This window comes from Rana temporaria, chromosome 5, assembly GCF_905171775.1.
Source record: "Rana temporaria chromosome 5, aRanTem1.1, whole genome shotgun sequence".
NCBI lineage: Eukaryota > Metazoa > Chordata > Amphibia > Anura > Ranidae > Rana > Rana temporaria.
The window spans coordinates 340,556,862-340,570,641 of record NC_053493.1 but is presented as its reverse complement, the minus strand read 5'-3'; the positions used below and the strand labels follow the sequence as shown (position 1 = coordinate 340,570,641).

At 43.2% G+C, this 13,780-nt stretch overlaps 1 pseudogene; it reads right to left on the bottom strand.

Annotated features, from left to right (window-relative positions):
• Positions 1-236: 236 nt before the first annotated feature.
• LOC120942146 lies at positions 237-368 on the bottom strand (annotated as a pseudogene).
• Positions 369-13,780: the final 13,412 nt, after the last annotated feature.

Here is a 13,780-nt window from a genome sequence, read left to right as displayed (position 1 = left end):
GTGACACCTATATGAGGAGTTTGTAAGGCCATAATTGGCTCAAACACAGGCAGCATGACCCATTTACACCATACGGCATCATTGTCCCTGTGCATGAGACCAAAAGGACAATGACAATAAATGTGTTTCAGCATTAGTTAGATATTGCAGGCAACATTTCTTGGACTGCAACATAGAGCTTAGTAAAACAACATTGCTAAGCAAAGGTGTATATTGAACTGAATATCTGTTTGTTTGTTTTTTTATGCAGTCGAGTTTCCCACATTTGGGGAAATCGCAGGGGTCAGCACAGCCGGAGTGCAATGGCCGAGCCTCGCCCTGGGAGAACCACCTTCATGGTCATGGTGTCTCCCCTGCCAGGCAAGTATAACTGAATATCTGTTTAAGCCAAACATTGGAAGCTCATGGAGCATTTGCTATTGAATAATCATTAAAAGACAACATCATTTTTAATAAATGAATCCTAACCCCTGCCCTGCTCAACCCCTCCCCTGCTACTTATTTTCCCAGCTGTAGACAGAGATGGGCAGGTGATGTGGACCAGGATTCCCACCCAGTGCCTGGCCAGACAGTACTTTCATCCTCCATCGAGGTGTCTGGGATTTCATAGTACATGGCTTCTCTTCTTTTTTTTTTTTTTTTTGGACAGGCCTTAACAGAGAAAACATCTGTTTGTAGTAAGATGCCTAAAGAGTAAAAGTTGCACTCTTTCCTCAGAGAGGTGAGCTAGACCTATGCAGCTGGCAAAAAGACTACTAGGGTGCATGCTTGGGTTTCCTTTATTAACTTGGCTTGCCTGAATGGCCTGTTCATGAGATGTGTGTTAACAGAAGTCTATGCAAGTCGAAATGAAACCTTGAAAAAAGTAGTGCAGAAACCTTTTTCAAAGTCACTGCAACATGAGTCACAGTGATTTGAACAGTTCCATTCCAGTGTAAATCCCTAACATTGGTGGTCGGTATAGAAGTGTCACTTTACATTTACATTGGTGGTCAGTAAGTGTGAGCTTTATGTTCGGGTCGACAAATAGCGAACAATTTGTGGTGTTCACGGCAAATTTGAAAGCCGCGGAACACCCTTTAAAAGTCTATGGGAGAAATCAAAAGTGCTAATTTTAAAGGTTAATATGCAAGTTATTGTCATAAAAAGTGTTTGGGGACCTGGGTTCTGTCCCAGGGGACATGTATCAATGCAAAAAAAGTTTTAAAAACTGACGTTTTTTTGGGAGCAGTTCTAATAATGCTTAAAGTGAAACAATAAAAGTAAAATATTCCTTTAAATTTCATACCTGGGGGTGTCTATAGTATGCCTGTAAAGTAGTGCATGTTCCCGTGCTTAGAAAAGTCCTTGCACAAAATGACATTTCTAAAGGAAAAAAAAAATTTAAAACCACTCGCGGCTCCTATACGAACCAATATTGATGCAGGTGAAGGAGTAATTTAAATCAGCCACTGCCAGCAGAACAAAGAAATGGTCTCACTACCAACTGGCCTCACAATCCTGATGTGCTTGCCATTTATGGCACTGACACAGTAAGGCCCCTTTTACACTGGGCATAGGAGGTGCGGTGGCGGTATAGCGGCGCTATACCGTCGTATTTACCACGATATTTGGCAGCTAGCGGTACGGTTTTAACCCCTGCTAGCGGCCAACTGGGGTTAATACTGCCGATAATGCGCCTCTGCAGAGGCGCATTGCTGGCGGTATTACCGCGGTTTCCCATTGATTTCAATGGGAAGGAGCGGTATAGGAGCGGTAAACACCCCGCTCCTATACCGCTCCAAAGATGCTGCTTGCAGGAGATTTTTTTTCCTCCCGCCAGCACATCGCATCAGTTTGAAAGCCCTCAGGCAGGATTATTTCAGGCGTTATTTATGCGCAATTTTTAGAGCTAAAAGGCCTGAAATACGCCTCAGTGTGTGAAAGGGGCCTTAGGGAAGTTGCAGCGCTCCCAAAACAACTCAGCTTTAGTGTTCCATTCCTTTTTTGTTGTTTTTTCCTCACCACATATTTTAGGACCTCCCAGATGGCGATACATGTGTCCTGTACATTTGTGCTCACGGTTGATTTTCCCAATTTAAACTCATAATGGAAGCTGGCAAATGTATTTCCAATTGCTAGGTACCTGGAAAAAAAATTGAAAATTAATTACTGTATTTATTGGCGTATAACACTCACTTTTTTACCCCGAAAATAGAGGGTAAACTGTGCCTGCGTGTTATATGCAAGTTTTTATCCTGAAACTAACCTCTTAAAGTTAGGGTGCGTGTTATACACCTGTGCGTTTTACGCCAATAAATACAGGTAGTTATGTTTATTTTTTTATTACAGAAGGACTCACACATACAAAGTTGCGTAGCCTCAAGGACACACTTCAAAGACACCAGAGACTGGAGCGTGAAGCAAGAAGTGGGTCTGGTGTCCCTATGTCTTCGCCAGATACCTGGATTTTCTGAAGCCAGTTCTAGAATAGAGATAGTAAGTTATACAAGAATCTGTGGGCCAGATTCATGTAGATCAGCGGATTTTTAGATCCGCTCGATCTACGTGTTTTACGATCCACGGTGCAATTTAGCGAGGCTAGTGCAGTATTCACAAAGCACTTACCTCGGAAATTGCACCGTCGGATCGTAACTCCCCCGGCGGAATGCAAATTCCGTGGCTAGGGGTAGTGTACAATTGAAATCAGGCGCGTTCCCGCGCCGATTTAACTGCGCATGCGCCGGCAAAATTTCCCAGTGCGCATGCTCCAAATGACGTCGCTAGGACGTCATTGTTTGCGGCGACTACGTCAATTGCGGCCATCCGTATTCCCGATCGACTTACGCAAACGACGTAAAAATTTGAATCTCGGCGCGGGAACGACGGCCATACTTAACATTAGCTACCCCTCATATAGCAGGGGTAGCAATCTGCCGGAAAAAGCCGAACGCAAACGACGTTAAAAAAAAGCGACGGGCGGGCGTACGGACTTGAATCGGCGGTTCTCCTCATTTGCACATCCGACGCGTAAAAAAAAGCGACGACACCTAGCGGCCAGCGGTAGATTGCAGCCTAAGATTCGACTGGTGTAAGTCACTTACACCAGTCGGATCTAAGGGAGATCTATGCGGAACCTGATTCTATGAATCAGCCTCATAGATCCGACCGGCTGGACTCAGAGGTACGACGGCGGATCAGGAGATCCGCCGTCGTATCTCTTTGATGAATCTGCCCCTGTGACTCTAAATCCATCATTTTCTCATTAACCTGTCCTCACCCTCCCCTCAGTCTCCCCCTCACCTTCACTTCTCCCCCTATCATCTTCATACTTTGTGTTTGTAGACTAATAACAAACAGAGTTACAATTTCACATTTTTGTATTGCAGCACAGAAGCAAGTTGGGAGGAGGAGGAGGAGCATGCTGCTATTGTTGATGTTAAGGAAGCAGTATCATTTGCATGCACAAATCAAGAGGATTCATCTTTGGAGGTACAGGGCTTGAATGGGGCAATCGAGGTACAGGCCTTGAATGAGTTATCTGCATAGGAGCCAGATAATGAGGAAACACACGTTTCTACACCTTCCAACAGAAGGCAAAGGCAAGCATCTACTTCCCGCAGGAAGCGGAGCATCAGGGCAGCAGAACAGGTTGAAGACCCAGTCCAGACAAATAAATTACTCCACATAGTGTCAGGGATCATTTAACAAATCGATGCCTAGTGATGCCCTCATACAATGTTTGCCATAGGTTTGGTGCCTCTTCTCAAAGAGGTTTTACCAGACCTTTACTTTGACATGAGGATTGCAGTGCAACATTGCATACATATCTTCACTGTACCATGCCATGGTTTGGTGCCAAGGCACGAGAGTCCTAGTACCTACATTTTTACTCCCATTCCTTCAGCCTTAAACACTATGGGCCAGATTCACGTATAGCGGCGCATCTTTGTGCCGGCGTAGTGCATCTCATATGCACTACGCCGACGTAACTGTGAGAGGCGAGAGCAGTATTCACAAAGCACTCGCCCCCTACGTTGCGCCAGCGTAAATCAATGGAAGCGCCCCTTGCGGCCAGCGTAAATATGCGCCCAAGATACGATGGCATAGGAGACTTACGTCGGTCGGATGGAGCCAGAATTCAGGCGTATCTGGTTTCAAGAATACGGCGCATAGATATGACGGCGCATCCGTGGACTTACGCGGCGTATAAGAATATACGTCGGCGTAAGTCCTACCTGAATCTGGCCCTATGACTTTTTTCAGTTTATAGATAACTACCTGCTAATGGGACGTTAATTTTGGAAATCCATATTGGATTTGTTTACTTTATGTTTCATTTTGTTTTTTTTTGTTTTGTTTTTGAATAGTTTATTCCACTACTTCCTCAGATTTTGGATGGTTCAACTAGGGAAATAGAGAGGGAGAGAAAAAATATTAGGGGGAGAGGGAGGATGAACATGGATGAGGCGTAGAGGTAGAGTTTCAATTACTAATGTTTTGTAATCTAACTTTTTTTTTCCATACCAACTTTTCATGTACATGTGGTTTAACATTATGTTAAAGTGGAATACATCTAAAAAGGGGGAGGAAGAGAGAGAGAGTGCGAGGATGAGGTGGAGGTTTATGTTCTGTTTTTCTTAGAAATTCTCGAAAATTTCCACAATGTACATGGGGGTTAATGTTAAAGAGTAAGAGACAGATAAGTTAGAGAGTCAGAGGGAGGAAGAGAGTCAGAGGAAGTTAGAGAGTCAGTGGGTGGAAGAGAGTCAGGGGAAGTTAGAGAGTCAGAGGGGGGAAGAGAGTCAGGAAGTTAGAGAGTGAAGGAAGAGAGTCAGAGGAAGTTAGAAAGTGAAGGAAGAGATGGAGTGGGAGGATGAGGGGGAGAAAGAGTATGAAGGGCTGAGAGGGAAAGGAAAAGATATATAATACTTTTTTGGAAGACTTTGGTTTGATATCTGTCTGCATTCCTTACTATGGTGCAAAGTATATCAATTAAATTGACCTTAATGTAACAAGCAATCTTTCAGCTAGCTCCACGCTATTCTGGAAGGTGGTGTTCTGACGCTCCAAAAGAGTACCAAGTAGTCCAAGTATTTCATCAGAACTAAGAAATAAAAACACAAAACCAACATAAGTGACAGGCTAAAGAGTGAGGGTTGTTCAAAGAATGGTAAGAGACAAGAGTGCTAGTGAAAGGAGAAAAGAGACAGAGGGAGAGAGAGGGAAGGAGGTTGATAATGAAAGGGAGGAGGAGGAGAAGGAAGAGGGGTACAGGTATTAACCTATTTACTGACATCTCGGAATAGCTGAAGAACGTCTCTTCATGTTGACAGAGATCATTATAGAGGATCCTAAACTGGCCTCTCTCTTCCCTATTTGAAATTATTGGATGGACCCAATATCTATGAGGTAAGGCTATGAATCGCAGGGGGAATTGGGCAGTAGTGTGAGAGGAGCGGGGCAGGAGGGTTTGGGGTGTAGTGCCAGTCTTGCACAGAGGGAACAATATTACAGAAATCCAGTGTTTCAGCAAAGAAATGGTTAAAATTCTGCTGCAAATGTGAACTAAAAGGCAGATCAAGCCGCCTCTAAGCTACATTTTAGGAGGAGTCACACAATGTGCTTCTTTGTTGCCCCGGCCGTGTGTTTTGGGTCATTGACATGCTGGAATACCTATCCACGACCCATTTTTAATGCACTGGCTGAGGGAGGGAGGTTCTCACCCAAGATTTGATGGTATATGGCTCGTCCATCATCCCTTTGATGCGGTGAAGTTTTTTTGTCCCCTTAGCAGAACACCCCCAAAGCATAATGTTTCCACCTTCATTTTTTTCGGTGAGGATGATGGTCTTGGGGTCACACGTTAGGAAGCCATTCAGAATAGAAGGCACTACATTGCACAAATGCGCATACCACTGTGTGTGTGGGTATGTTAGAAAGGAGTCACTGGCTGAGACTATAAGAAGAGCAGGTGAATAGTGTAACCGACAGCAAGATAAGACATTTCTGAAAGTGGCATCAACAAGTGACAATGCCATGTTTTCCAAAGGTGGGGTCTAGCAAAGGTTGGCAATACCCTTTTTCAAACACCATCCTGCTTCCCTGTTTAGACTGTTACATAGTTACATAGTTACATAGTTAGTCAGGTTGAAAAAAGACACAAGTCCAGCCAGTTCAACCACAAAAAAACAAAATAAAAAACACAGTACAATCCTATACACCCAACTCCATACCCACAGTTGATCCAGAGGAAGGCAAAAAACCCCAGCAGAGCATGATCCAATTTGCTACAGCAGGGGAAAAAATTCCTTCCTGATCCCCCGAGAGGCAATCGGATTTACCCTGGATCAACTTTACCTACAAATCTTAGTACTCAGTTATATTCTGTTCATTTAGGAAATAATCCAGGCCTTTCTTAAAGCAATCTACTGAGCTGGCCAGAACCACCTCTGGATGGAGTCTGTTCCACATTTTCACAGCTCTTACTGTGAAAAAACCTTTCCGTATTTGGAGGTGAAATCTCTTTTCCTCTAGACGTAAAGAGTGCCCCCTTGTCCTCAGTGTTGACCGTAAAGTGAATAACTCAACACCAAGTTCACTGTATGGACCTCTTATATATTTGTACATGTTGATCATATCCCCCCTTATTCTCCTCTTCTCAAGAGTGAATAAATTCAGTTCCTCTAATCTTTCCTCATAGCTGAGCTCCTCCATGCCTCTTATCAGTTTGGTTGCCCTTCTCTGCACCAGTTCTCCGATATCCTTTTTGAGAACTGGTGCCCAAAACTGAACTGCATATTCCAGATGAGGTCTTACTAATGATTTGTACAGGGGCAAAATTATCTCTCTGTCTCTGGAGTCCATACCTCTCTTAATACAAGAAAGGACTTTGCTCGCTTTGGAAACCGCAGCTTGGCATTGCATGCCATTATTGAGCTTATGATCAACTAAAACCCCCAGATCCTTCTCCACTACAGATCCCCCCCTGTTATAAGGTCCAGATCAGTGGCGGGGGGATGGGTGTAGTGCCAGTGAATTTGATCAATTGATCGATCAATCATGAGCCGCAGGGGGGGCGAGTGAGTGGGCGTGGTCTTTTTGCCGACCCCCCAAAATTTGTCAACTTTAAAAATAAAATAATCTACACATGAACGCAGGTTTTCTTGCCTAAATTATTGTTTTTTTCATGGCTTCTGAACCATGTAGACAATTATGTCCTATATACTGTATTCTCTTTCCTGAAGCCAATAAGTTAAAATGTTGATCAATTCAAAGGCTTTCACAAGTCACTCAGGATTTGCTGAAAATGTCAAGATTTAAACACAATATACTTCCATTTGCTGTTTCTTGAGATCATTGGAAAAGTTATGTCATTGAACTCTGGAAGAAAATTAAATGAAACTCTCTCATTCTCATTATAAGTGTTACATTTTTCTTCCAGCAAAACATGATTGTTAAATATGGTTTGACTGTACAGTACACTAGCATTTGTGTTTATTAAATCAATTTGATGCTGTCTCTAACCTCCAGTGCCAGTTGAAACCTTTTTTTTTTTTCAATGTAAGCATAACAGAACTGTATTGATTTATCGGAAAATTTGTATTAATCAGTAAAGCAAAAAAATGTTTGTTTTATTGCTAACTGGGGCCAATAAAATGTCATATAAATGACATGTTAAACATAAATAATCAATATCTTCTTATTATACTTGGCATTGCACATATTTACTTGAATATATAAATTCACAGTAAAAAAGAACAAAGTTCAGATACACAAAATGATGACCATCAAAGCGGAAATGCAAGCAAACAGGTAAATGCACAGTTAGAGCCGGTTCACACTGGGGCAGCACGACTTGCCGAGCGACTCGGCAAGGCGATCTGCCTACGACTTCAGAGGAGACTTGCAAAATGACTTCTGTATTGAAGTCCATGCAAGTCGCTCTGAAGTCGTCCCAAAGTAGTACAAGAACCTTTTTCTAAGTCGGAGCGACTTGAGGCGCTCCTATTAGAATGGTTCCATTGTACAGAACGGAGCGCAACTTGTCAGGCGGCTAAGTCGCCTAACAAGTTGCGCCTGTGTGAACTGGCTCTTAAATTAGTGAACCTGTGCCCAGACAAAAGTATTTACTCATTTTGAACATGCAGTCAATTCACATTAGGCCCCTTTCACACAGGGCGGAATCCGTCCAAGCGGATCTGTCCACTAATCCCTGCTAAGCAAGCGCATAACAGGTTTGTGTCCAGTCTGCTATGCAGAGCAGGCATGGACACAGTCCCCTGTTCTCTATGCGGTGGTCGGTTTGAAACGGACTGCTTGTCCGTCTCCTTCCGATTGTAATTCAAACTGCCGGACGTATCCCCATCACCCAAGATTTGATGGTATATGGCTCGTCCATCATCCATTTGATGCAGTGAAGATTTCTAGTCCCCTTAGCAGAACACCCCCAAAGCATAATGTTTCCACCTTCATTTTTTTCGGTGAGGATGATGGTCCGGATCGGATGCCGGCAGACACATGTCTGCTGACATCCTCCACCCCATAGGGAACAATGGGTGGTCCAATTGGGTCCGCCTGAAAAAGGGACAGGCGGACCGATCGGTCCGCTGGAGTGGAAAGGGCATTGAACAAGCAGTCAACACACATTAGGCCCATTTCACATGGGGCGGAATCCATCCAAGCGGATCTGTCCGCTGATCCCCACTGAGCAGTCGGATTATAGGTTTGTGTACACTTCGCTATGCAGAGCGGACACGGACACACCCCCCTGTTCTCTATGCAGTGGTCTCCATCCAATTGTAATCCTATCCCCTGGATGTTTCCCCATCTGTCTGTTTTTGGTGGACTGGATTGGATGTCGGCAGGTGACAGCGAACACATGTCAGCTCAGCTGACATCCGCTGTCCCATAGAGAACAATAGATTGTCCGATCGGATCTGCCTAAAAAAGGGACACAATCGGTCCGCTGGTGTGGAAGGGGTCTTAAAACAAGCCCTTATTCACCACTGTAGTTCTAGGCAATGTGGAGAAATGTGCAGTGAGGGAAAAAAGTTTTTGATTATTTTAACTACTTCAGCACCAGATCATTTGGCTGGCCAAAGACCAGACCACTTTTTGCGATTCGACACTGGGTCGGTTTAACTGACAATTGCGCGGTCGTACGACGTGGCTCCCCAAACAAAATTGACGTCCTTTTTCCCTTTTCCTATAATAAATACCCCCATTTTTTTCTCAGTTTAGGCCGATACATATTCTTCTACATATTTTTGGTAAAAAAAAAAATCGCAATAAGTGTTTATTAATTGGTTTGCGCAAAAGTTATAGCATCTACAAAATAGGGGGTAGTTTTATGGCATTTTTATTATTATTTATTTTTTACTTGTTTTCTCATGACTGCGACATTATGGCGGACACATCAGACACTTTTGACACTATTTTGGGACCATTCACATTTATACAGTGATAGTGCTATAAAAATGCACTGCTTACTGTATAAATGTGACCGGCAGTGAAGGGGTTAACCACTAGTGGGCGGGAAGGGGTTAAGTGTGTCCTAGGGAGTGATTCTAACTGTTAGGGGGGCGTGGCTACATGTGACACGTCACTGCTTCCGATAAGAGGAAGCAGACGATCAGTGACATGTCACCAGGCAGAACAGGGAGATGCCTTGTTTACAAAGGCATCCCCCCATTCTGCCATTCTGTGACCTGATTGCGGGACACCGGCGGACTTCGAGTCCACAAAAACCCGCGGTCACGGTCTCCCTTGGTCTGGGGCTCCATGCAAGATCTCAGTTCATGGTGTTTCAATGATCATGAGAACAGCCCAGAACTACAGAAGAGAATCTTGTCAATGATCTCAAGGCAGCTGGGACCATAGTCACCAAGAAAGCAATTGGTAACACACTTGCTGTGTTTGGAGGAGGAGGAATGCTGATTAGCAGTGGTGGTTGGTGCTCCAAAATTTGGGGGGGCGACAAAGAGACCTGGCTCACAACTGATCGATCAATTGGTCAAATTGTTGATTCCCTGACACCCCCCTGCCACAGATCTGGACCTTATAGCAATCTAAACAGGGAAGTAGGATGGTGTTTGAAAAAGGGGGCTGCAAATGCATGCTAGACCCCACCTTTGGAAAACATGGCATTGTCACTTGTTGGTGCCACTTTAAGAAATGTCTTGTCTTGCTATCTGTTACACTATTCACCTGCTCTTCTTATAGTCTCAGGCAGTGACTCCATTCTCACATACACACACACACAGTGGTATGCGCATTTGTGCAATGTAGTGCCATCTATGCTGAATGGCTTGCTAAAGTGTGACCCCAAGACCACAATCCCTGCCGTCAAACATGAAGGTGGAAACATTATGCTTTGCTGGTGTTTTTAACGCAGTATAGTTCAGTGCTTTACTGCAAATTTATTGCCATATATTTCAGTGCATTACGTGCCGTTTAGCGCAGTATATTTCTGTGCGTTAGTGCACGTTTAACCCAGTATATTTCAGTGCGTTACTGCAAGTTTAATGCTGTATATTTCAGTGTGTTACCTTTAATGCAGTATATTTCAGTGCTTTATGGCAAGTTTACCGCCATATATGTTAGTGCGTCACTGCACATTTAACGCCGTATATTTCAGTGTGTTACCTTCCATTTAACGCAGTATAGTTCAGTGCGTTAATGCAAGTTTAACTGTATATTTGTGTGTTTTACCTGCCGTTTAACTCAGTATTATTCTGTGCATTAGTGCATGTTTAACGCATTATATTTCAGTGCGTTACTGCAAGTTTAGCACCATATATTTTAGTGCGTTACCTCTCGTTTAACACAGTATAGTTCAGTGCGTCACCTCCAGTTCCTGTTCCTGAGCCTAGAAACTACACATGTGCATATCTAGAGCTCATCGTCATGCCGCAAGAGTGTTATTAGGTAACAATGTACACAAGTAAAGTCCCATGGTAAAGAGGGAAAATCCTAATAGGTATAGTCCCAACACAATACTGGAATTTAGATTATGCTGAATTTCTTATCACAGAGAGAAAGGGATCTGACAAACCATCGCCCTGCATAAAAGTTCAGCATTTGTAACTGAAAACACAGAAACTTGGGACAATTATAAGAACCGGCCAAGAGCACAATAGAGGCACGTTTTTAATATTTGGTTTAGCAGTTTCTCAGTGCCCAAAATATAACACCCTGACTGTTAACAGTGTATAAATCCTATGAAATGTGATAATATAGTCACTGAATGCCAAAGAAATGGCAACACACAGCATGTAAAAGTAAACTGATGAATTAAGACATGTATTACAATTTTTTTTAAATACGTAGTATAAATAAATGCCTTCAGCCTTCTATTATAATATCTATTTTTTGTTTCTTGTAGGCTGCTATAAAACATTTTATAGCCCCATTAGGTACTCATAAATGTAAAAAAGTGAATAGACACGGCCAAAAACGACATTGATCGCATTTTATGTTGCATTAAATAAGGTTTTAGGTCTCAAAAAGAAAACTTGAGAGGCTACAATGTAACCACATCTTAACACTCATAATAAAAGTATACATAAAGGTTATTACTGAAATGAGATGCAAAGATTGGACTCACTCATCATAATGGCAGTTTTTTTTGTGTGCATGGGTTATGTTGTGTTTGCATGTATAGGTTTGTGTTGAACCTGATGTATAGTATGTCTTTTTTCAACCTAACTATATTACAAGTTGTGCTACTGATGAACATGTGACACAAAGGGGATTTTGCAGCAAGTAGCAGAGTGTCTGTGTTGCTTTGCAACCAACCTGATATTAAAGCTGTGTTAAACCCAAATACAAACATTTATTATATTGCATCTTATCAATTCTTAGATCTGGTGACTAAATTCATATTCATTTTTTTAGGATTTCTTTTATTGTCACCTGGTGGTTCAGGCAGTAAGCCTGTTATTTTTCAACAGAACAAGCTGTCCTGCAAATGTAGCAGTTATAGGGTTGAGAAAAAACATTTACCACAGGGGTGCTTATAATGGGGTGCTTATAATGATCAGCTTTGATTTATTTGTACATAGTTACATAGTAGGTAATGTTGAATAAAGACAATAGTCCATCCTGTTCAACCTGTGTAGGTTGTAAGGGGTTAGCTCGGTAGCGGGGGTGTGTGACCTCCTGAGTGGGTTCACTACACACTGAATTATACAGAGAGGCAGCCGTGGGTGGTTGAAAAACAAGGGTTATGGTTTATTCTTCCATATTGCTGGAAACAAGTGCAAGTATCCAAACAGCATAAACAAAAAAAACATAAAATAAACCCTGGCCACTTGGGCCGTCTACCTTCACAACACAGGAACCTACCTATGGAGTCTGGCACAGCCTACTGCTGGGCAGACACTGATGGTCTTCCAGCAGAAAACAATAGTCTTTTTGATTTTCTTATCACACAGCAAAAATGTCAACAACCACTTCACCTTCAGAAGTCTTCCTCAGCTCACTGCTCTCCTTAACTCAACAAGCCTCAGGATGCAGCATTCAGTAGTAGTCCTCTGGACAACTTATAGAGGCTTTAATTGCTTCATTCTGAACAGCTGAAGCTATCCAACGTCCTTAAACCTTTCTGGCTACCTCTGCAGCCAACACCTGATAGCAATTGGTGAATTTTCTAAACAAGGCAGAAATGTATCTCCCGTCTGTGACAACACCCCCAGATTTACCTGACTTCCTGTCACATACCCCCCCTCTTGTTTCAACCCTAGGGTTGGGACACAGGTTGCCAGGCATGCATGTACTCGGGACAAACCATCTGCATTCCCCATTTTAACACCGGGGCGATGCGTTACCACAAAACTAAATTCCTGAAGTGCCAGGAACCACCTATTTATTCTCCTATTGGTCTCCTTGTTTTGTGCCATCCACTTCAATGGGGCATGATCCGTCACCAGTTCAAACTGTCTACCCACGAAGTAGTACCGGAGAGAATCCAAAGCCCATTTCACCGCCAAACACTCTTTCTCAATGGTAGCATAATTCTCCTCATGGGCCTTCAACTTTCGGCTGAGGTAAAGAACAGGGTGTTCATCCCCCTTGATAATCTGGGACAGTACATCTCCTAACCCCACATTTGACGCATCTGTCTGAACCACAAAGTCCTGTGAAAAATCATGCGAATTTAAAACTGGCTGACTACATAAGGCCTGTTTTAAAGCCTGAAAAGCTGTTTCTGCTTCGGGAGTCCATTTGGTCATGACAGACTCCTTCCCTTTGGTCAAATTGGTCAGGGGAGCAGCCTGTGAGGCAAAATGGGGGATAAAACGGCAATAATAACCCGCGATCCCCAAAAATGCACGAACCTGTTTCTTATTGGTGGGACGTGGCCAATCCTGAATAGCCTCAACTTTGTTTATCTGGGGCTTGATTAGACCTCTTCCAATGGTATACCCCAGATACTTCGCCTCTTCTAACCCAAAGGTACATTTTTTTGGATTGGCTGTAAACCCGACTTCCCAGATGGAATCCAACACAGCCTGAACTTTTGGTAAGTGTGAGTCCCAATCCTCACTGTGGATGACCACATCATCGAGGTATGCAGCAGCATAGGCTCGATGAGGCCCGAAGGGTCTTATCCATGGTGCGTTTAAACGTGGCTGGAGCATTCTGTAACCCAAAAGGCATCCTCCGATATTGGAAAGATCCTTCTGGAGTTACAAATGCTGTTTTTTCCCTGGCCGACTCCGAGAGAGGAATTTGCCAATAACCCTTGGTCAGGTCTAACGTCGTCATGTACCGGGCAGTGCCTAGGCGATCAATCAGT